The sequence below is a fragment of the Sorex fumeus genome, unplaced genomic scaffold (genome assembly GCF_029834395.1).
Source record: "Sorex fumeus unplaced genomic scaffold, SorFum_2.1 ptg000054l, whole genome shotgun sequence".
Taxonomy (NCBI): Eukaryota; Metazoa; Chordata; class Mammalia; order Eulipotyphla; family Soricidae; genus Sorex; species Sorex fumeus.
Window position 1 is genome coordinate 20,424,854 of NW_026606111.1, and position 26,060 is coordinate 20,450,913.

The following is a 26,060-nucleotide window of genomic DNA, read 5'->3' on the forward strand; positions in this document are numbered from 1 at the left end:
CTCTATGTTCAGGGATAACATCTGACAGGCTCAGAGTCATATAGGACAATGGGATCTAGCCCAGAGTAGCTGCATACTTAGCAAGTGCCTTACCCGCTGTACCTTATTGAAGGTGAGGTACACCAAAATTTCTGGCCTCAACACCAGATTTTTAAAAATTTGCCTAAGAAATAAAGTAATAATTTTCTTACTAGACCCTGACACAATGATGACAAAGAAGTTATGTCCATTACAAGTGTTGGTGAGTAGGTGATGTAATTATCCTGCTACCTTGAAACTCCTACAATGAATAGAACACTCGTAGAATCAATCAGGTTGTGGTTGAAAATAGTAGGCATATAAATGAATATTACAACCAGTATATTTTGAAGGAAAAGAGTAATAGCATAGAGAGGTTTCACTTTTGATATGTATTTGGGTTATGAAAGAATGTTGCTGATGCCTGAATTTTACTCTTTAGTATAGTGCTTTGCAGGAGTGTCCTAGACTAGCAATATTAGGAAATACTAAGAGTTTGTTAGATGTAGAAGTGTTTGAGCCCCACTATAGATTTACTGAATCACAAAATCAGAAGAAGAATCCCTGAAATGTGTACTTTGTAGATGATTTCCAAATGATTCTGCTATTTGATACAGTTTTGAACAATTGTAAGATTTCACATTCAATTATTCTGGAGTATAATCTAATCATTAAAATTTTCCTTAGAGCTCTTTAAATGATTCTGACATATTATCAGTGTGAACTATACATGGCAAAAGGGAATAAGATATTTACTCATACAGAGAGTCAAACAGACTAGGAAAATCAACAGTGGTCAAAAAAGTAAATGAGGAATCAGATACGTGTGTACAAATAGAAAATATTAATTCAGATATCCTATTTTTGGTTTATTTTAACCTGACAAGAGGAGCAAAGTAGAGGAAACTGTTTTTTGGAGACTACGACCTGGAGGGATTTAAGTGTTCTCCAAAATTGCATGAGATTCTGGATTCCATATTCTCCAATTTTATGAAAGAATCAAGCTATGTAACTTATTTCCTTCACACCATCTATATAAGCACAAGTAAAACCATGCATTAAACTCAATCTTATTTAATCCTTAAAAACCCTTCGAGGAATAACATTATTACACTGAATTTTTACAGATATGTAAATGGAAAGTTAGTTTAATTAACTTGCCCAGCATAATAGGACAAGGGAATGAAACAGTTGGGATTGTAATTCACATTTCTTTTACCTTGTTACCTTGTTTCTTAAAATAATATTATTAAGTATGAGGCATAGGAAAAGTCATCAAATCCCAGGGTGGGAATTTTGCATTCTACAGTGCATAAGTAAATGCACCTATTTATTTACTTGTTCTGAGACATGTAGAAGAAGAAGGGAGTATCATTTCAATTTCTCTTATAGGAAGAGCAGTTACACTACTGCATATATGTTTTCAGATTTTTGGATTGTATCATAATACATGTTTATAAATTCTTATGGAGAGTGATAAGACTGGCAACTAATTCCACATAGCAAGGCAGCTCGAGCGGGCCCAGTAACGTCTCCATTGGAGACTTTGTTGTTACTGTGTCTGGCACATCGAATACTCTCGGTAGCTTGCCGGGCTCTCCAAGAGGGGCGGAGGAATCGAACTTGGGTCGGCCATGTTGGCCGCGTGCAAGGCAGACGCCCTACCTGCTGTGCTATCTCTCCAGCCCAGGTAAAGGCCCTCCCGTTGATCGTCGATTTGCTCGAGCGGGCCCAGTAACGTCTCCATTGGAGACTTTGTTGTTACTGTGTCTGGCATATCGAATACTCTCGGTAGCTTGCCGGGCTCTCCGAGAGGGGCGGAGGAATCGAACTCGGGTCGGCCATGTTGGCCGCTTGTAAGGCGAACGCCCTACCCACTGTGCTATGGAGCAAGGCAGCATTAGGTGAAAAAAAAAACCAAAACCATCTGTTTGATTACAAAGCAGTTTGACCACATTCACTGTCACTGAAATGAAACTTGACTTTCTCAAACTTTAATGAAGAGTAAATTAGGATTAGTGATTCCTGAATCATTCTTTGAATTAAAGAAATAACAAATAATAGAATGAAGAAAGGAAAGCTTGAAATGAAAATGACACAAAAGGTATAGAATGTGACAGCCAGTTTACTTTTAAAAATAAGGCATGTTTTTAAATAGCAGATTTTCCAATAAACAAAAGAATCTAATGTAAATAAAAATAGAAGTGGAAAACTAAGTAAATTGCTCCATTAATGAAAACAACATACCACAACCTAGAAAGTTCTAGATGAATTAATAAAATACAAAGTTATGATGGAACAATGGAGTGTTTCCAAACAAAATAAAGTAGAAGAAAAGATCATAAAATAATGCCTTCTTTTGAAAGACAAAGTCTTAGGTATAATTGTATTGAAATTGTTGGGGGGTTAGGATATAAAAGAATAAGAGAGAATAGGATATAGGATAGGATAGGATAGGATAGGATAGGATAGGATAGGATAGGATAGGATAGGATAGGATAGGATAGGATAGGATAGGATAGGACAGGGTATAAAGGTGGGAAGGGAGATAAAGTCCAAACATAAAGGTATGAAATATCCCTGGTAATTTGTTGGGAAATATTAAAAGACACTGTACAAATAAATAATTTGAAGGCTGGATTAGGAAAAGATGTAGTCTCTAAGGGCCACAGTGGAGGGATTACATATTGGTCTGTGTGAGGTAATAAATACTCATAATGGATAAGCTCTACCGCGAAGGGAAAATTCATTTACATTTTCTGAGAAAATAGTCATATAAGAAAATATGCATACGAGGCATTCCAAGAAAATGTAAAGAGGATCTAAAATTCCATCCTTATCAGTAGGTTAGGGGAAAAGGTCACTGTCACTGTCACTGTCCTCCCCATTGTTCATCGATTTTTCTCGATTTTTCTTTTCAGTCCAGTAACGTCTCCATTGGAGACTTGGAGACTTCGTTGTTACTGTGTTTGGCATATCGAATACATCACGGGTAGCTTGCCAGGCTTTGCCGTGTGGGCAAGATGCTCTTAGAAGCTTGCTGGGCTCTCCGAGAGGGGCAGAGGAATCGAACTCGGGTCGGCCATGTTGGCTGCGTGCAAAGCAAATGCCCTACCAGCTCCAGGACAAAAAAAAGGGAGATTTTAGATGAGTGTTAGGATGAACCACAGAGCAACTTGACTGGGAAAATGCTTCATCTCTTTTTCGAATTTAACAGTGCAAATTGAAATAGTAACATTTTTTCCATAGTGTCTACACTTATTATTTTTATGCTATCACCATTTAATATGGGCTGGAGCGATAGCACAGTGGTAGGGCTTTTGCCTTGCACGGAGCCATCCCAGCTGAGCTGGGTTCGATTCCTCCACCCCTCTCAGAGAGCCCGGCAAGCTACTGAGAGTATCTCATCCATACAGGAAAGCCTGGCAAGCTACCGAGAGTATCTTGCCCGCATGCAAAGCCTGGCAAGCTACCTGTGACGTATTCAATATGCCAAACACAGTAACAGCAAGTCTCAAAAGGGAGATGTTAGTGGGCCCACTCAAGCAAATTGATGAACAACGGGAGGACAGTGACAGTGATGGTTTTAAAATTCGAAATATTAAATATGTAACTTAGTTTTTACAAGTGTTGCCGTGACTAAAAAAGGATTCCAAAATCTCCAGACACACGTTTCTATTTCAAATGTTTGAATGTACTTGTGAGAGTACATTCAAAGCCACAAGCCACAGCACTTCCTGAAGAAGTAGGACAAACATTCTAACTAACCTGACCCAGGGATTTCACTCAATCAGGGTGAGGATCCCAGCTGTCCTTCAAGAGTTGTCATGTCAGTCTCATGCTGGAATTTGTATCCTCAGTTATCTTCCATTTGAGGTAGCTCTGTCTATCACGTGGGCAGGTTGGTGGTCTTATCAGGGAAGCTAGAGCACTTTCTCTTAAAAGTGATATATTCACACTTATCTTTCCTCTAGACTTCCCAGACAGGTTTTAGGGCTGTTTTATTCTTGTCTGAAAATCACATAAGCATTTTCCTATTTGTATCATAAAACCACAAACAGATATAAACAATGCTTAAAATTGCTGAAGTGCCTAAACTCCTAAGAAAAGAGGCGTTAGATTTTATTTTATTCACTTTTTTACTGTGATGCTCAGGTGCTACTCCTAGTTTCTCAGGACCACTGGAGGTGCCGTGGGAACTTTCTGATGTGGAGCTTGACTCCGTGTCTTCTGAACATGAAACACACATACTTGTGCTTTGAGCTCACTCCTTGAACCCAGTGATAGCTTTAAAGGAAAACAATATCATGGACCCAATACCACTGTACTTAAGAAAGCTTTGGTTATAAGTCTTATTCTCAGGAAACATTTAAGTTTATCGCTTTTAGTTTTTAGTTTATAATTTTTAGAAACCTTATGTACTTTTGTTTCCATAAAATAGAACCGATTAATTCATTTCTTTGGATTTGTTGTTATTGTTGTTTTGGGCCGCATATACAATAGCATTCAGTCTGGTTCCTGACTCTGTGTTCAGGGATCACTCCTGGCGGGACTCAGGGAACCATATGGCAGGCAGGGGATTGAGCTAGAGTTGTCCTCATGCAAGGAAAATGCCCTATGCTCTATACTATTACTCTGGTCCCACTTTTTTATCACTCAGGTCTCACTTTTGAAGTTACTTAAAGCCCAAAATTTGATCTGATTAAACAGTGAAATAAAAATCTTTAGCTATTAGTGTTGATATAGATTTTTATCATTATGAAAATAACTTAATCTCATCTCCTAGCCAGACACAGTCAAATACCGATGTGCTTCTCAAAAACATAAAGTCTTTATATAGCATTGACTGGAGACGCTGTATTTAAGATTGTTAAACCTTACTGTGTGATCGACTGGAGAGGGTTTTTGGGAAGTGATGCACTTCCTTAAACTATATTTAAAGTATTAGCTTCTTTATCACAAAGTTCCTAGTTTTCATAAAATTACCATGTATAATCTTCATCAGGATTACATCTATCTGTAAATAAAATGACCATGTTAACATATGTATAATTCAAGGGGACATGGAAGTTATAAAACAGGAAGACTAGAATAGTTGAGAGAGGTATAAAGAATGAGAAAGTGTCTGCTTGGAATTAACTTTCTACAAGCCTAATTCATCCAAATATGATTCATGTCAGAATATTTCAGTCTCTGAAGTCAGATTTTGAATTGACATTGTTGGGAAGTATTTCTTTATATAATAAGTAGGTTGAGAGTTTATTTTATTTTTTGTAAATTTTTAAAGAGAGCTCTGTTTCCTTTTGAGAACTAAATTCACAACTTTGCATAGGTAATATATCCCAGGACAGCCTTGTGAAAATTGTATTTCAGCTGATGTTGTCATGTCTGTTCTGTTCTCCATAGTTAATGCAGCAAAATGGAATGCTCATTTTCTGTTTTATTCACTGCTTTTCACATTTTTCTCAAGGGCACTCCAAGAATCCTTGGAGTTGGTGTTCAAAGACTGGTATTAGATCATTAGAACATAAACCTCAGAGAATCTCAACAGGCCATGAATATTATCAAGTGTCCTTGAGTCAGTCATCACATACAAATGAATTTCAGATTAATGTGCTACTACGTCCCCAATTAGAGTAGATAATCATGAATTGATTGCAATATTATCAGAACAAAATCTAGAGGTTTTTTTTTTATACTTTTTAGGACAGCTGCAAATAGTTTTTATTTGAACATTTGTTTCCATGAAAAATTCTGCTCAGGGATTTGCTATCATTATTTTTTCTATACTGATTTAGTTCATCACCTCTACAACAATTTGACCTTTGTATCCCCACCAGCCATTATTATTGGTCCCAAACTCAAGCAGGACTCTAGCAAAATATGCACTATAGGGAAGGTAGTGAACTGTGAATTTTTCCTATCATTTGAGGGAGACCTCTTGCTGTAAAACTGACCTTTATTTTTTCCATTAAAATCTCTACTGTGATGTTTCTTAAAAACTTTCAAAGCATTTAGTTGATGGCAGTTGTAAGTTTGCTATGATGTACAGTATTATAATATTACATTGAGTTTTATTACTTATTATGATTTTACCTAAAACACTAAAAATGATTTTCAGAAATATTTATATAATATCCTATATACATATGAACTAGTCATTATTTAAAATCCTTCTGTTTTGAAACTCCGGGAAATAGTATTTTATTTTATAAATAAATAATAAAGTTAATTAACATGGAATGCTGAAGCACTGTAGCACTGTCCTCCCACTGTTCATCGATTTGCTCGAGTGGGCCCAGTAACGTCTCCATTGTGAGACTTGTTGTTACTGTGTTTGGCATATTGAATATGTCACGGGTAGCTTGCCTGCTTTGCCATGCTGGTGGGATACTCTCAGTAGCTTGCCAGGCTCTCCAAGAGGAGTGGAGGAATCAAACCCGGGTTGACTGCGTGCAAGGCAAATGCCCTACTCACTGTGCTATTGCTCCAGCCCAGTCTTCTTTATGTATGAGTCCATGTAACTGCATACCCGTGTGTGTATATGGGTGTGTGTATTTTCTTTAACTGAAATACTATCGGGCTCTGTGTGTATATGTGTGTGTGTGTGTGTGTGTGTTTGCATGCACGCACGCACATGTGTGTATGTGTGTGTATTTATTTTCTTAAACTGAAAAAACTATCAAGCTCTGTGATCTCTGGCCTGGTTTCCACTTATATTGCAGTCTGCATTTATTTCTGCCTTTATCTCTACAAACATTTAACCTATCTGGGCTTTTCTTATTTTCAAAATAATGAAAGCCATGCAAATAATCACAAATTCCCTTTTATCTCTAAATTCAGAGATTTTGTGCATTAGTTGTCCTTATCTTATTCTAGTCACTTGACTTTGTTGGTATTATTGGGTGTAATTTGCTTCTTATCACAGGACACTAAAGATTATAAATATATTCATAGTATGAGCATTGATCAAAGGAAAACACTTTTCTATATTAAAATGAAGCACAATTAAAGTAACATTCTTAACGACTTCTTATTTCAAATTTTGCTTTAAAATGGATTATTAACACACTGCTCTTACCAACTTAACAGCTAGCTATTTGAATGAGGAAAAGTAGAAGCTGTTGATAAAATGGTCTCATTAAAGTGAGATTTGGCTTTACACTGAATGTCAAGTGAATAGATTCAGGCTTAGAATAAATCTGGACCCTTTGGCAGTTGTAGCATTTCTGACTTTTTTCATCTCTCTAGACATTTCTCTTCTCTATTCTGTTATTTATTTTTTCACAGTTTTACATAGCATAATTATGGGCTCCTCAATGATTTGAGTTATGTCCATATTTTACTTATTCTCTCAGTAAATTTTGAATTCTTTTAAGAGACAATAATAATTCAAAAATTTGAAATCAGTATCAATTTACTTTAAATATTTTAATCCTTAAATTATTGTTGATTTGAAGTTTCATTTGAAGGAGCTCTATTCATTGGCAGCCAAATTCATGAATCTTATGAAATCTTGCAACTTATGAAAATGCCATTATTTTGGCAGTTTTTCTTAATAATAAACCTGGAGACTGAGTCTTTCTATCTTTATGTATATTGTGATTTGCTTCCTGGATATAATTCACAGCAGTGTCCTAAAAATATGCCCTTCATTTCCTTGAACTCTCTTATTTTTCACAGTTATCTTACACATTCTCAAACAGTAGAATGCAGAAAAATGGCATGATTTTTTTTCTTCCACAAAGTTAGCTTGTACTAGGCTTCCTTACTTACATTAAATAAAATTATAAAAAAGAGAAAAATTATACGAAATCTCTAGCAAAATATAATCCCCATGTCAAAGATATTAATCATATATTTCATCAATATTTTCCAAATCCAAGGAGAGAACTTACAAATATCAACCACATATGTATGTAAATAAGCTGTCACTGTCATTGTCACTGTCCTCCCATTGTTCATTGATTTGTTCAAGCAGACCCAGTAACATGTCCTTTGTGAGACTTGTTGTTACTGTGTTTGTTATATTGAATACATCACGGGTAGCTTGCCAGGATTTGCCGGCAGGTGAGATACTCTCAGTAGCTTGCCGGACTCTACAAGAGGGGTGGAGGAATTGAACCTGGGTCAGTCGTGTCAGCCACGTGCAAGGCAAATGCCCTACCACTGTGCTATACACAATTTTTGTGAGAAACATATTATTTACTGCTTTTCACAATAATATATATTGTGAAAATATATATATATAATATATAAATATATATTCCCAAGTACCCCTTGATGTTTTAGAGTTTTGATGTTATCTCATGCACAAAAGTGAGTGTATATTTCTACTCAGTTCTTTGGTCATCTTCCGATTTTCGAAGCTCTCTTCCTAATTGGCAACTTAAATCCTGTGGTTATAGTTAAGAATTTTATTTCTTGAATATGTCAGTGAAATCAGACAATATTTGTCATTCGACTTTGGATATCTTTTGCTTAGCATGATATTCTCCAGTTTCATCTCTATTGGTACAAAATTTGAGATTGCAACTTGTCTGATAGCTGAGTAGCATTGCATTGTGTGTATACAGCACCTCTTTTTATTCTATTACTCTCTCATTGATTAATTGAATAGATTTTGTATCCTGGAATTGTAACTAAGGATGTAACAAAAATAGACGTGATTATCTTTTCATTTTTGTGTTCTTTTATGATGCCTAGAAGTAAAATTCCTGCAGCCATAGAATGAGAAGGGACTGGAGTTTTAGTCACAGCTGGTGATGAAACAAACTGTGTGGGGGTAGTAAGGAACTGAGTCTGGCAAACTCTGCAAAAGAGTAAAGCAGACTGTGTATTTTGCAAGCTCTCTGGGTTGCTTACTAGCAGTCAGATATGTATTGTGAGGGGCCAGGTTTGTTTCCCTTTGAGTACACTTACCCCCGACAAGTTCAGCTATTTGCTAAGGGTTAATGAAGTTCTCCTGAGAGTTCTGATCTCAGGGCCTGTTGCTCTAGAGAATGAGATACAATATAACAACCACTAGCACTTTTATCCACAAAATTTAAAGAAGCTATCAAAATGGGATCTGTCCATGACTCCACCACCTATTTATAGCCTGCAAATTCTTTCTTTTTGTTTTTTAAGAACTTTATAAAGACAGCAGTTTAGTTATGAACATTCAATATTCCAACACCAATCCCAACACAACTGCACTTTCTCATCACAATTATTTCCAATTTTCCCAAGCACCCCTTGAGCCTGTCCCCATAACAGGTCCTCAATAATTTATTTATATTGCTTGTTATAAATAGTTTGCTAAAAGGATAATCAAGGAATTATTGCTTTAAAGAAAGTTAGTGAAGATTGTTGTATCTCACAATGGAACCCTCAAGCCCTTGTATAAAAGATTACTAAAATGTTGTTACAATTTAAGCCTTCTGTGTTTATATTTTGTTAATAAAGATTAGTTGCCTTCTACATTACATCCCATCTAATCTGGTGTGCTACTCTTGATCTATCTCAAACTCCTGATAAACTGGAAATTTGAGATGTTGAGTGGAAATCTTGGCCATGCGCTCAGTGTGTCCAAAATTTTAAATAGATGATGTAAGTAGAATTGAATTCTTAACTGACTGGCAACTATGGATGTGTGTATGTGTCACTGCCAGGCTTCCAGAAGTACAGGGCAATGGGGGGTAGGTCACTCATCACTGATCTCCTGAAAGTTGGGGATTTCTGTCACAAAACCCACATACCTGAATTTTTCAATAAACTAATTTATAAATGAGGCTTATCTGAGCAGTGGGGTCAGGGCAGAAACATGGTAGCGATTGTAGAGTGTTGAGGTTTTTGGCTGCCAGGGCTCTGTTTGGGCTGGCACTGGGCTCATCCTCCCCACTTCAGGGTGCGGCAGGATGACTCAGCTTTCTGCAGTATCCAGAAGAAATTCTGCCACTAATTTATTTCTGAGTCTCTAGATTATGGCCAGTGAAAGAGCTAACATGTTGCCTCATACCCAACAGTTTCTTGAGGTCCGTTTCAACAATGTCAGTAAAGGATAATAAAAATGGGGTGCTGGATGTATTCTTCAGACTTCTCTGGTCCATAAGGTAAAGGTAAAGTTAAAGGTAAAGGCCCTCCCGTTGTTCATCGATTTGCTCGAGCGGGCCCAGTAACGTCTCCACTGGAGACTTTGTTGTTACTGTGTCTGGCATATCAAATACGTCATGGGGAGTTTGCCAGGCTCTGCCGTGCGGGCGAGATACTCTCAGCAGCTTGCCGGGCTCTCCAAGAGGGGCGGAGGAATCAAACTCGGGTTGGCCATGTTGGCTGCGTGCAAGGCAAATGCCCTACTGCTGTGCTATCGCTCCAGCCCATACGGTAAAATTCTATATGTTAGGGTCAGGTAATAGTTCAAAGGATTATGGTCCATGCATGCATGCATGGTGGAGCACCAGGGTTGACCTCTCACATTCTGATGTCATCTGGCACCACAGAAAACAGATGAAAATGGAATCAGGAGTGGTTCTGAACAATGTTGAGTATAGCTGCCAAACAAAGAAAAATCCTTATTTTAGAATTTTTTTCTCAATTTTAGTTTGTTGACCCTGGTAGAATTTGAACTTTGCAAATTCATCTCTCTGACTCCAGTGTTTTTGACTCCAAAAACACTGTAACCGTGTTGATTGTGGTAGTGGATAGGATCTGCATTCAGGTGGGTTTCTATATAGATTAATCCGAGTTTTGCTGCTGGTTTACTGTGATCATTCACAGGCATTCATAGAATCTCTTCCTATTTGAACATCTTGGTTTATACTTAAAACCCTCTATCTTTCTATAAATAGAAATAATTTGCCAAGTCTTCTGTCTCCCTTGTATGTGCTTTAGAAATCATAGGCAATAACAGATTGGCTTTTGTCAAAAAATGTGAAGGAATATTTATTTGAGTCCATCACACAGCCAGCTATGTATAGCACAGCGGGTAGGGCGTTCGCCTTACAAGCAGCCAACATGGCCGACCCGAGTTCGATTCCTCCACCCCTCTCAGAGAGCCCGGCAAGCTACCGAGAGGTATTCGATATGCCAAACACAGTACAACAAAAGTCTCCAATGGAGACGTTACTGGGCCCACTCGAGCAAATCGATGATCAACGGGAGGGCCTTTCCATTTACCTTTTGAAATGTAGTTTTGTTAAAATATTTCAATATTTTATATAGCACAGCGGTAGGGCGTTCACCTTACAAGCAGCCAACATGGCCGACCCGAGTTCGATTCCTCCATCCCTCTCGGAGAGCCCGGCAAGCTACCGAGAATATTCGATATGCCAGACACAGTAACAACAAAGTCTCCAATGGAGACGTTACTGGGCCCGCTTGAGCAAATCGATGATCAACGGGAGGGCCTTTACTTTTACTTGAGCAAATACTTAGAGTTATATTATAAATAGGACAATTTAAATTATGTTTAAAAGTCATGAAACTATAATAATGTTCTATAGCTGTCTAATGGAGGTAAAGGACAGAATGACCTAAACTAAAAAAATAAGTGCGAAAAAATAATTGAATAATTTTCTGACTTTTCCGTCGGTTGAAAAATAATACAAATTAGATAAGTCCAGGAGGCAGAAAAGAGTGTCACTCCTGCACAATTAGAAAACTACAGATCTGACATGCCAAGTACCTGCCATAGAAGTCAGGTTTCTTCTGTACTCCACTGGGAAGATTTTCCAACCAGCAGCTTCAAAAGCTAACTACTTTAAGTGGGTGCATGCTTTCATTGGGGGGTGTCCACTTGTATCCGATCATAAGATCAAATTTCAGATTGTCCATTTGTTGTTGATTCAAAAAACGTCATTCAAAAAAAGTCACTTATAAGTGAAATAATATTGTTAAATTTTGGTTTGTTTACTTGAAATTAACAGACTCTAGTTCTCTATTTTTCCTTTTATATTTTCCTTCATATCTTTCTCTTTATATAAACCCCCTTTATTTCAAACTTTGATTCACAATAGTACTTATTTTAAAGAATGGCTCAAAAATCTTTGTCTCGCAAAACTGGCCATTTTAGAACTTCTGCTACTGTCTGGTTCATCAGGTACAACTCATCTAAATTCTGAAAGTGGATGATGACATGCTCACAAAATATGAAGAAATAGACTATATTTCATACAACTCATATCAGTTTATCATAGGAAGACTATTTTATTGGCTCAAAAGTGCTATTTCACTTTTGGTGGATAACTAACGTACAGTTTTGGAAAATGAGGGAGAAGGAGGATGAGCATTCTGCTACTTCTTAGTCAAGGGAAGTCAGAGATGCTGTTGTGGGAATTACAGATGAAGGTTGGGAAGGGTAGAACAGTAGAATTAACTAGTGCTGCTCTGGATCCCCAAAAGAACCATGAGAAGGAAAAGACCAACATATGGTGATAGGTCTCTAAAAATTGGCAATTTGGGATAGGGCATTAAGTAGAACTCCTGCAGCCCCCTCTGCCCACTGCTTCCCCACCACAGACACACACACACCACAGACACACACACATACACACATAGAGAGTTCCCAATCAATGATTAAACTCCAAGCCAGACTCTTGAGTGACATTTGTGAGCACAATTGAAAGAGAAATCATGACTGAGGAGATTTCAAGTCAAGCCCCATAAAGTGTCTGGACAATGAGGCCAAGGGATATTGGCTGATTCTTTCAACACACACACACACACACACACACACACACACACACGATTCACATATTTGCTTTAGTTTAGAATATGTGGCTGGTGAAAATTCCCAAAACATATAGGTTGAAAGCGAAAACCTACTCATCACACACCACCACTGATCAATACCAGCAATCATTAGAAACCTGTCTTTTGACTTAGGACCTCCAGAAGGAGAAATATAAGAAACAAAATTCTGAGATCTTTCTCTTCATTAAAAATCTGAGCAAGCTTGTCTTCATACTATACTACTAGTGGCAGCAGATACCTTTGGCTGGGCCTGAAAGACTACTGGGAAGAATGTATAAAGGTGACTATTTTGACATTGATATTTTGTCTCCAAAATGAAAGATGAGATCTATACATATATAGAGTTGTGTGGCTGCACTCTGGATATTTTATACTTTCTGAATCAATAAAATTTGTTTAACAAACCAAAATTCATGAACCACAAAGGTAGAATAAGGTGTAAGGCACTTGTCTAAAATATAGTCAATCCTTTAGGAGTGACCCCTGAATACAGAGCCATGAGTTAGTTCTGAACACAGAAATTTTTTGCCCATAAACCAAAATAATTTTCTAAATATAAATTAAAAAAATAAAAAGCATTATTACAGAAATACCGGGCTGGAGCAATAGCACAGTGGGTAAGGCATTTGCCTTGCATGCAGCCGACCTGGGTTCAATTCCTCTACCCCTCTCAGAGACCCCGAGAGTGTTTAAATTCTCAAGCTACGAAGAGTATCCCACCAACATGGCAAATCCTGGCAAGCTCCCCTTGATGTATTCGATATGCCAAAAACAGTAACAGCAAGTGTCACAATTTGTTGTGAGACATTACTGGTGCCCACTCTAGCAAATCAGTGAACACCGGGAGGACAGTGCTACAGTGCTCCAGAAATACTAACATGCATCAAACTTCTTAATAATAAATGGGTGAAATAGAATGGCAGTCCTTAAAATTTCAATAAAGAACAAAACATTTCTAATAATTTTTTCTTTATTTTTTCTTCAGAAATATAAAATGCTTGTACTAGAATTATCAGTAACATGCAAAATCAGCAGATGGCCTTCTGGACACTAAAAATAATTATACTTTAGGGTATAATATTTAGCAGGCTCACATCTTTATTTTATCTTCCATTCTTTTGCATTGTTCTTTGACTGAAATGTGTACACTATCCATTTTATATAAAATCTATAGTCCTATAACTATACATTCTAAAAGTTAATAAATAAGACAGAAATGATTGGTTGCTGCAGCAGATCTTGTGTATTAGTTGGCATAGTTCTCCACCATGCCCTTCCAAGCTATCTCCAAATTCTTTGAAAATCAAAAAAAAAAAAAAAACTGGCCAGTCTATGACTGGGAAGGGAGACAGATGCAGTTCAAAAGGAACATCACGGTCACGGTCCTCCCGTTGTTCATCGATTTGCTCGAGCGGGCCCAGTAATGTCTCCATTGTGAGACTTTGTTGTTACTGTGTTTGGCATATCGAATACGTCAAGGGTAGCTTGCCAGGCTCTGCCATGCGGGGGAAAAGTCAGGCAAGGACAGAAAGAAAGCTCAGACTTCCTGAGAGGACCTGACTATCACCAAGTGTAAGTTGAAGATGGGGGTCAACTGGGTTTTTGCATCTTTGGTGGAAGCAACCAATTTGGATATTTCCATATGGAGCTTGTACGAAAAAGTTGATGCTGTGAGTATGAATAGAGAGAAGAAGTGTTAAAGAATGTAAAGATAGTGAAAAATGGTAGTGTATTCCCACCTGAATTTTGGTAAATATTGTGTATATTACTTTTCTTCTTTGATGAGTAACCAGGTTTAAATTCTCAAGAAAGGAGACTTAGTAACAAATGTGAATGACTTTATTGCTAAAGTTGCAGACTTTTGTGGAGACCTATTTAACAAGGCAGAAAGCAAATGTCATTGAGGGCCTCAACTTTGTGTTAAAGCTTTCCTCTGTCTTGGATCCCAGAAGACACAATCCTGTAATAAAGTTGTTCACTCATTTAATTATATCCTAATATGAGGAAAGTTATCACACCAGTTGAAGTAGCATGCCATCAGTGGAGAGAAAACCATAAGGCAGAACTTCAGAACAAGCAGAAGCACTATAAAAAGATTTATTATAAAAAGTAGATGGTGTGGATATACTCATAAGTTACTGAAAAGGCAATGAAGAGGGTACACGGCACAGAACCACCACTTACACTCATATTCTTATAAATAATATAGTTTACATAAAGAACTGCACAGGCCTGGATCCAGAGCTACAGTACTGTGGGTATGGCACTTGCCTTGTACACAACAGACCTGGGCTTGATCCCCAGCATCCCATATGGCCGCCTGAATCCTGCTAGGAACAATTCCTGACTACAGAGCAAAGAGTAAGCCCTGGGCACTCCCAGGTGTGGGCCTCATTTAAAAAAAAATAACAGTGAAAAGGTACTTTAAGGTATATGCCACAAAATCATTTAGTCATGAAAAAAATGTAAAAACACTAACTTTAAGACCTCTTAACTGACACCAAATTGTTATGTGACCACAAAGTACTACTGATATTCTGGTCTACCTACATGATCTCTGACATATCTCTTAATAATGCATATCAAAATCGAGAGACATTCTATAAAATAATTGACCCCTGCTTTTCAACGGTGGTGAGATTTTGAAAATAATGGAAAGACTAAGGCACTCTGCTGAGTTAAAGAGGCATATCAGCAAATGTGGATTGGCTTCTGTTACAGAGAAAAAGATAATGGCATGAAAAATAAAAAAAATTCATATATGTGATATACTGCAGTTAATAAAACTATATCAAATCGAATTTCTTAGCCCTAGTGATTTCTGACTCTATAAATTGTAATATAAACTAAAGTTGGTTGTAGGGTACGTAAAAACTATGTGTTTTTGTAATTATTCTAATTTTTTGTAACATCACAGTTTTCTGCACTACTTCCTTCTACCCTTACTCATTTGTCCATAGGTCCAAACAGTATTCAAGGGAGTGGAAGTTATTCCACAGTTTTCTAATGAGCAGGTAGAATATAGAAAAAAAAAAGCTTAGGTAATATATAAGCTGCTTACTGACACTTTCTACTCCCTTCAGGAACAGACATAGCCAGAAGAAAAATATGAGCAGAAGGAGAAAGTCAGAGGCTTGTCTCTTTTTCATGCCCAGGAGGAAGAAGGCGAACTCTTAGAAACTAGAATAGAGAAAAGTTAAATACGATATTTTATTCCTACACTTTTCTGATTTCTTTTAAAATAATAATTATCTTAGTGCCAAAGGAATACTCGTCAAACAATAAAATCTAGGCATTGTATTAAATACCATTTCAAACAAGAAGTTCAGCATATTTATCATTTTACTCTTGTTCCTCATAGATGTTTAAACAGAAATAAAGCAAATGGCAATCTGATTCCCTGATGCACAAGAAGATGATGGGAATTACATTGCCTGTAATATTAATTAATGAAAGTTAGGTTTCCAAAGAACAGAGATGATATGATTTTTAAATGATTTTATTAGAACACGAGGGGGGAGGATTTTGATTTACATATATATTTGAGACTGCACATTATAAATTTTTTTACATTATTTTTGCAAAGTCAGGCAGAATAGGAGTGGATATGCAGGAGAATAATATTTTCTCTTCTTTGGCCTATGGCTATAGTTAGCAAGTAGTTTGAGCTAAAGCAAAGTTTACTAAGTTGTAATGACAAGCCTCTACCTAAATCATCATCAATTTCTGTCATCTGATATTAATGACTCCTTTGCCTTGATGTTCCACAGCGAGGATTACTAACAACTAAGAAACTTTGCTAGGCAAACAGATGAGATAATTGAATTGGACTGTGGTAGGAAATGTGGCCAACAGAGGAGCCTGACCTCTATCACATGTTATTGCTAATAGGTAAGAGGTAATTGTTAACCTGCAAAATGTAGGCACATGGTTTTCGTATTTCTTTTCTGTTTTTATTATTTAGGCCATACCCAATGATGTTCAGGGATTACTGCTGGCTCTGTATTCAGGAATTACACCTGGCTGTGCTCAGGGGACCATAAGGGATGTTTAGTATCCAACCCAGGTTGGCTGTTTAAAAGGCAAGTAACTACCTGCTGCAGTATTTGTTGTGTGACCCCTCGTTCTTCTTTTAAAGGAAAGAAAGTACAGTAGCACTGTCCCGCTGTCCTCCTGTTGTTCATCAATTTGCTTGAGTGGGCACTAGTAATGTCTCAATTGTGAAACTTATTACTGTTTTTGGCATATCAAATATGATATCGGGAGCTTGCCAGGCTCTGCCATGCGGGTGGGATACTCTTGGTAGCTTGCTGGGCTCTCCTAGAGGGGCGGAGGAATCTAACCTGGGCTGGCTGCATGCAAGGCAAATGCCCTACCCCTGTGCTATCGCTTCAGCCCTAAAAGAATGGTAAGAGTCAAAATTTTCATAAAATCTCTCCAGTGCATTATTTCTTTCCCACAAGATTATTAATGATGTTTTATGTGGACTGTTCTTAATTTCTCTTTCAAGGGCAGAATACTCAGCAGAACACATAAAAGAAACTAAGAGGAGGGTCTGACCCTACTGACAAATTGCATACTCATTAAAAATTTAAATAAAATAATTAATGTGATCAAATACATAGAAGTAGTGGAGGCTTTGAAAAGGTTTTATTTACTGTAGAACACCTTAAGAATAATTCATGATACATCTAAGTATCCAAGAGGAGACTATGATGTATAATTTTGACTAAATTTTTCAAAGATTAATAGATATGTTATGTGTTGTAAACATTAAAACTCCGTGATGTTAAACATCGCATTTTTTTCCCTGTTGTTAGTGAAGCAAAATCACTTCTTGAACAAAACTTACTTAGAAAGATGTGAGGGCGAGTATGAGCGGAAATACATGTTCAACAGAGTTATGGGGTTCTCCAAAGTTGAGAAAGCTGCAGAGACAAGCAAGTAAGATTTGTACTCAATGGAGAACATGGGCTTGGAGAGCAAATCCTAAAACATCTGCATTTCTATGTATTTATATCTATTTATCAGTTGTGCATATTTCTGTGCATTTAAACACATGTACCCCATGCATTTTTTTTGTCTACTCGTATTTTAGAATTGACATCTAAATTTGATAAAGTGCAACCAGCAGATTATTGTACCCTGAGCAAATGTGAATAATAAACTTGACTTGGGTTAAGGCAGTTGTTTGTAGAGCCTTTGCTCAGATTTCTGATTTTGGCATTACGGTTTGTTCTTTATGCTATGATTATGTCTCTGCACTCTATAATCATGCCTCATCAATTCATGCTGGTTCAATGTATCCTTAGCATTTTTCTTTTGTGAACCTCACTTGTCATTGCCCTACTCCAGCTGGATTTGGTAGCCTGCTGAGATTCAATTCTCTGCACATGTCTTTCCATGAGCAATTGTCATTTAAATGTGTTTAGATAAGTTTATATATGTATATACACTTTTGATTCTTTTGTTTGAAACAGAAACTTTTATGCCTCTGTCAGTTAAAATTTGATATGCTTGAGACTGAAAATCTGAGATACAATGAAAGCCTTTAACCTTCAGAAAGTCTAACCCAATGAAAGCCTTAAATGCAAGTTTATCCTTCACTTTTTTTCTTTGTTGCATGTTAATGATAAGAACTGCAAAAGATAAAAGGTCAACTACTCTTAACCTGAGTTTACTTGTGAAAAGACAAAAAAATCATATTAAACTGATGCTAAAATGTTAAAGGGAGTGGTTCTCAAATTGAGAGAATAAAACTAATGCTAGGGTTAGTTTAAAATGGTAAAATTCTGAAAACTGAGATTAATGCCCCCTACATAGTAGTTTAGTAATTTCAAGGACCAGAACTTTGCATTTCTAAAATTTCCTAAGTAATGGTGACAGTTTTTGTGACCACTTTTTTTTTATAGTACTACTCTAATATTAGGAATCAGCATCTAGCTATGTTCAACTTTGCATAATATATTAGCAAGTATTATTTCCTAATTATGTAGTTTTTGTATTTTGCTAGACTGCACTAATAAGCAATTTATCAATAAAACTAAAAAAGTTTAAAGTCACTCATAATTGAGCTTGAGTCTCATTTATCTCTATAAACTCTCCAGACTTCAAATTTTCTGTGTCTAAAATAAAAGACTAATTCTTGCTTAATAAAGGTGTTATAAGGATTAACTACATGTAAATATGTGTGCTACACTTAGATTTTAATGCCTTTTTTTATTAATTTCTTGCAACCTCTTCTTAATTTAATGTAAATATCATTTGCTTACAATTCAAGTAACTAGCTGTAAAAAAATTCAATTATACATATATTTAACAGATGTTTATTTGACAAAGTATTATGAGTATTATGTGGGTCTACATAATAAAAAAATATACAAAGAAAGTGAATAATGCTAAGAACCTAATCTCAGAATGTTTCATTCTTAAAAATGTTGTAGAAATACCAAGAAGAGCATAAACACAAACTTACAAATAGTAAAGATTAAGAGGACACTGTCAAAATATACTTCTTAGAGAAGTGGAAATCTTAGAGAAATTTATTCATGAATATCTATCATCTCCCTGTATATGTCATAGTTTTATCAATGTGAACAAACAAAATAAATAGCAAAACTTTCTTTTTGTCACTATACAATTAGGACAGGTTTTAACAGGAATACTCATCTATATACCAAGTATCACTTGATTAACTGGCAAAACAGACCACCAGCTGAGATCACAGCTTGAGCTGTCAGCTAGAAATTAACTTTTCCTTTGTCTGGACCTTTCCATGTGACTGGGCTTCCTCTCACCTGGATTTAAGAATGTGTTACTAACAAGGGTGAAAGAAGCTTCAGTAGATAAACCTTAAGTCTGGTTTTGAGAACTAATTCTTAGTCCTCTCTATAACACTTTGAGCCTCAGTTTCCTTGTAGAAAAAAATGATATTAATTAGCTTAATTTATAGAGATATTGTGAAGTATTTGTAAACTAGTGGATTATGGTCTCATATTAACCAAGCAGCAGAGCTTTTCCATTTTATATACATGAAATTCAGTATGGGTGATCATCTTTGCATAGGGAGAGGGGAAAAGAGTTTCATCTGGCATCTATCATTATAATGAGATGGAATAAAGCTGGGACAGTTAAATCACAGGCCAAACATAAATAACTTTAAGCTTTGAATGTAAAGTTGAAAATAAGCCATTTTAAACAATTGGAATAAGATATTTTTAAAATTAGAGAATTCTTTTTGAGCATTGTGAACATAGGTTTGAGAAGGACACAGCTGGAGTATAGGAGGCCAAATTTAAACTTTTTCCTTTTTCATTTGCATGACAAGCTATACAAATTACAGTAGGAAAACAATAAAAACCAAAAAATGACAGAATAAAGGCAGAGTTTTTAGAAATCGAACATAAAGGTGAGATATGAAAGGGCTTGTTCTCAAACTCCAGGAAGGCGGGCTGAATGGGTCAGATGTTGAGGGAGAAATGGGGTTCTGTGAAACTATTTAATCTTGTACTGTTGGGTTTTAAGGTGAGTGAAAGATTTCAGAGATAGTGATGCTATTTTGAGCTCAGACTTACTGAATCTCTACTTTCAAAGGACGATAGTCCAGAAAATAGAAATATATAGACATGTAAAATAGTCTACTTATAGCTAGTTTAAAAAAATTCTTTTTTAAAAGTAATAAATCCATAAATAATAAGTTTAATATTGAAAAGAGATTGAAAAGTTAAAATTTACTGAATAGAACTAGGACTAGGAGGTTATATAGCATTTTTCTTGCTAGTGGGTAGGGCATTTGCCTTGCACGCAGACAACCTGGGTTCGTACTCCTCTGCCCCTCTCGGAGAGCCTGGCAAGCTACTGAGAGTATCCTGCCCGCATGGCAAAGCCTGACAAGCTTCCCTTGGCGTATTTGATATGTCAAAAACAGTAACAAGAAGTCTCACAATGGAGATGTCACTGATGCCTGCTACAGCAAAGCGATGAACAACAGGAGGACTGTACAACAGTGCTAATGTTAGTTTGTAGTTAGTAATTCTGGAATTTCCTTTAATATATTCCTAGAAAATGAGTGTATTTCTTGCAGAGACATCTATTTTAAAGTTTCTGGGGAGGTTAGTACTGAGACAGTTTACATATTGGACTTAAGATACCACTATATTGCTGAGATTCTTATTTGTTTTACTTTGGGTACCACACGAGCTTTGCTCATGGCTTACTCATGACTCTGTGTTCAAAGATCACTTCTGCAATGCTTAGGGGACCTTCTGGAGTTATGGGGATCAAAACCATGTCAGTTGGGTGCAAGGCAAGCACTCTAACTACTGTGTAATCTCTAGGGCCTCTATTTGCTGGTTTTACATTGGCAATAGTAGCTTACTTTTATTTCAATAATTGGATCAGATATATGACTGCATATTGCTTTTATTTCCAGTTTATCTTCAACCAGTATTGAAATTTTAAGTTAAATAATATATAAATTTTACATGTCAAAATAAGTTGATCCTGTCTTTTAAACTCAATAAGAATAGAATATTTAAGTTATAAATTTAGCACAGCGGGTAGGGAGTTTGCCTTGCATGCAGCCAACATGGCCGACCCGAGTTCGATTCCTCCACCCCTCTCGGAGAGCCCGGCAAGCTTCTGAAAGTATTTCGCCCACACGGCAAAGTCTGGCAAGCTACCCGTGATGTATTCAATATGCCAAACACAGTAACAACAAAGTCTCCAATGGAGATGTTACTGGGCCCTCTTGAGAAAAATTGATGAACAATGAGGACAGTGACAGTGACAGATTTTTTTCCTTACCAATTCTCAGTTATATATTGCAATAATTCCACCCATCATTTTCTCTTAAAAAAACATATGTAGCTTATAAATATATTGCATGTACGTAGTAACGAGCTAAATCATGACAATAAAAACCTGCAAAATCTATGACCCTCTTACAGTGCCTTCTGCCTCTCCTCTACCATTTTATCTGATCACTCACCTGAACTATATGCTGTATTGAAAGTGATTCTTCTAGTTTGTCTCCATGATGCTATTTTTGATGAATTTTATTTTTGCATTTATTGAGATAATTGCTCGAGTGGGCCCAGTAACGTCTCCATTGGAGACTTTGTTGTTACTGTGTCTGGCATATCGAATACTCTCGGTAGCTTGCCGGGCTCTCCGAGAGACTTATTCATATCTCCTAAATTACAAGATTTTCCCCATTTTAATAACTACTAGTCATTTGTGCATGTGTGGATGCTTATATTTTCTTTACCTATTCATTTGTTGTCACTTTAACCCCTAAAAGGGGTATATTAAAAGCATTTAATATAGAACTTATTTACTGGTAAAAAACTACCTAAACTGTTGTTTGTTCAGAATGCCATTCTTTCTTCTTTTTTAAAATTTTTTTTTAGTGAAACACCATGTGGTACAGTTGTTGACCTTACAAGTTTTGTACTTGGGTTTTGGTAATAAAATGATCGAGTACTCATCCCTCCACCAATGCCCATTCTCCATCACAAATGGTCCCAGTAACCCTCCCACCCCTCCTATACTCCCATCCCATCCGCCTCTGTGGCAGGGCATTCCCTTTTGTTCTCTCTGTCATTTTGGTTCCTAAGGATTGCAAAAGAGGCATTGAGTGGCAAACATGTTCGGTCTATAGTCTACTTTCACCATGCATCTCCCATCCTGGGAGAATCCTCCCAACACCCTTTGCTTGGTGTTCCTTTTTTTTTTTTTTTTTGAGCTGCCCTTTCCCATAGCATGTGCAGCTGGCCTTCAAGTCACGGAGTAAACCTCCTGTAACTTACCTCAACTATTCTAGGATGTTTGGTCTCCTATTATTTTATTTTGTTATTTTATAGAATGCCATTATTTCTTGCTCTTTTTTTAAAAAAAGCTGTGGTTTACAAACCGTTTCATAATACGGTTGCTTTGGGTATTCATAGCACCATTTTGCTGTGTATAATATCCTTCACTGAAAGTTTTATTCTTCTTGCACTTTGAATATATCAACTATTCTTTGACCTGTAACATTTCTTCTGAAAAAATTGCTGCAGATTTTTTTTTATTAGTGAAACACCATGAGGTACAGTTGTAGACTTACAAACTTTTGTGCTTGGGTTTCAGTTATACAATAATCGAGTACCCATCCCTCACCAGTGCCAATTCTTCACCACCAATGATCCCAATGCCCTCCCACCCTCCCACGCCATCCCCACCCCTTGCTACACCCAGCCTCTGTGGCAGGGCATTCCCTTTTGCTCACTCTTTCCTTTAGGGTGTTGGAGTTTGCAAAAGAGGCATTGAGTGGCAATCACTTTCAGTCTATAGTCTACTTTCAGCACACATCTTGCATCCCTAGCAAGTCCTCCAAATATCCTTTACTTGGTGTTCCCGTCTCTATCTGAGCTGCCTTTCCCCCCAGAAATTGCTGCAGATTTTATGGAAGCTATTTTGTATGTGGAGTCACCTTTTTTTCTTGCTGTAATTAATTTAATATACATAAATTAAAAATAAAACAATAAACTGCCCCAAACAATATGATTCACCCTTCTTAGAGATGCCTTTCAAATCTCAGAGTATACTTTCTTCCTTTAATAAAGTCTCATTTTGCTTTCCTGTTTATCTCCTCCCATTTATTGTCCATTTATTGAGATAATACTGACATAATATTTTATAAATTTAAGATGACAGCCTGATTTGATTTGCTTATATCCTTGTGAAACATTTAACACAATGAAATAGGGAGTAGAGAGAAATAAACCGTCTACCAACCGGCCTGGAGTCCAGTCCCAGTTTCTCTGTTCCCTGTCCTTCGTCCGTCCTTTGCCTTTGACAGTCCTGGGGAGGCAGCTCTCGGCCACCAAATGCTTGAAACCTGCATGCCCCCATGCACCTTTATTTTTGAAACTCAGATTTCTCTGACTTATTTTACCTAACAATAGCACAGGGTTAGGGCATTTGCCTTGCACACGGCCTACCCGGACTTTGATTCCTCTGTCCTCGGAGAGCCCTGCAAGCTACCGAGAGTATCCTGCCTGCATGGCAGAGCCTGGCAAGCTCCCCGTGCCATATTCGATATGCCAAATATGCCCAAAACAGTAACAAGTCTCACAATGGAGACGTTACTGGTGCCCACACAAGCAAATCGATGAACAATGGGAGGACAGTGCTACAGTGCTAGAGTTTATCTCCTCCTTAAATATTTTATGCATTTAAGATTGGAGCTGGCTTTTCATTTTCTTGTGAAGAGCATAGCCATGCCTCAGAATCATGTGTCTCCAAATATCTGGGAAAAAGTGATAAATTTCCAGTGTGTAGATAGCATATGGGACTCTGCTGCAGATTAACAGATGCTTTAGAGAAGCTGATAGGACCTAGCATAACTTGCAGCTGGTTGGTAAGAGGTAGTGATAACACATCTGATTGAGATCAGTTATCTCACATACTCAACAGAATAGTGCATACTTGTTAATAGGATCTCATGATTCCAAGAGTGACCTGCAAATTTAATCAGTTGATTGTTGTATCATTAGAAAGCAAATCATAGAAGTCAGTAACAAAATTTGATCAGCTCCAAGTTGAGAGAATTCTCAAAGTTCAATATCAAGGTTAAGAGCAGAAACAGTTACTGATATTTTTGTATTTTTTCTGCATGATATCTTGTTACAGGCTATATTTACTTGCTTTTATTTTCCAGAATTTTTATAAACTAAAATATGTATAGTTTTTCATGTTTTCTTTTTCTTATAATCTCTATTTTATTTTTCTTGAAAATAAATCTATAATACCCATTTTGTATTTGTTAATAATTAGTGATGGTGTTCTTAGTGAAATTACATCTTGGTGAAATTCTCTCATTGTTTATTTCATTCTTGTTTTTAGTATTCTCCTCAGATCTTAAGCTAGAGGGCTTGTTGCTATAAATTTACATTTCCTTTACAGCAGTTTAACTGAATGACTATAATAGCAAGGGAACCATAGCTCTGGGCAGTTCCAGCAGAGGAACTTCATTTTTGCATAGTTTATTCTCTGTGTTAATGAGGTGATTGCCCTGGGAGCAAGGCTTCTGCATTTAGCTTTATGATTGACCTGACTATCTTGCCAACTAAGCTGGTATCTGCTTCATAGTGAAACTCAACCTCCATTCTGGAGCAGGACGTAAAACTCTAAACACTATTACACTAGCTCTCCTTTTTACATCTGAATTTTAATGCTTTTATAAAATCATGCAACTTTTGTATTCTCTTTTTTATGTTGTTTATGAACTACATCAAGGTATATATGTCCTAAATCTGAAAAAGGAGTGGTCCTGAGAGAATATCTTCTGTTTTTCTAGATGACACACTGCTTTACTAGCATATGTAGTCATAAATTGATTATCTATGTTTCTGTTCTAAATCATCTGTATAATGTCACTCAATATTAAAATATCTTTATAAGGTTTTCTGGTTTTATGTTTTCTCTTCAGGTACTCTCATACACACATGGCTTAGTCACCTATTACCAAATCCATCATGAATTTTAGTTGTTGAATATACTTTCTTATGACATGAAAACATTTTCTTCTACATGTTTAATTGAATCATTGTCTATTTTTAGACCCATATTTTTGTATCTCCCATTCATCATCCTTTTATCATGTCTTTGAAACAAGGAATGGCAGCTATCTGGTTTTTAATTTCAATCTTAATATTTTACAAATATCCCAGAAGTCAAATACATTCTCAATATTTTCTTTAATTCATTTGTGCTTTGCTTGCAACTATACAATGTTCTAGGCAGCAATACATTTAAAATAGTTTTTTTTTTTAAATAATCCTTGTTTCCAGGGGCAGAGTAGTAGTAGACTAGAGGTTAAAGCACATGAATGCATGCCATCTACCCTGGTTTGATTCCTAGCACTGCATGCCACACCCACCCACCCCCCCAGCCCCACCCCCGCCAAGCATAATCAGGAGTGATGCCTAAATACAGAACCAAGTGTAGTCTGTGGAACTGTGAATGCCACCGGATGGGATCCCCATATAATTTTTTTCCTATGTCTGTTGCCTTTGTGCAAATAAACTATCCTTTTTGCTATGTCAATAGTTTTTTTAACTGCTTTGTTTGAACATTATTTTCTACCTTTTATACTTTTTCTATCATTATAGCAAGATTGAGGAAGGACTATTAATGATCTTTGATTAATAGCTTATACATATTCAAGTAATTTTTCAGGAAAGTTATAGGTTTGCATGAGTAAGAACCAGAAACATGTGCAGTAGGGATACATGCAGAAAACATGTATCACATGTACAGAAAATGGT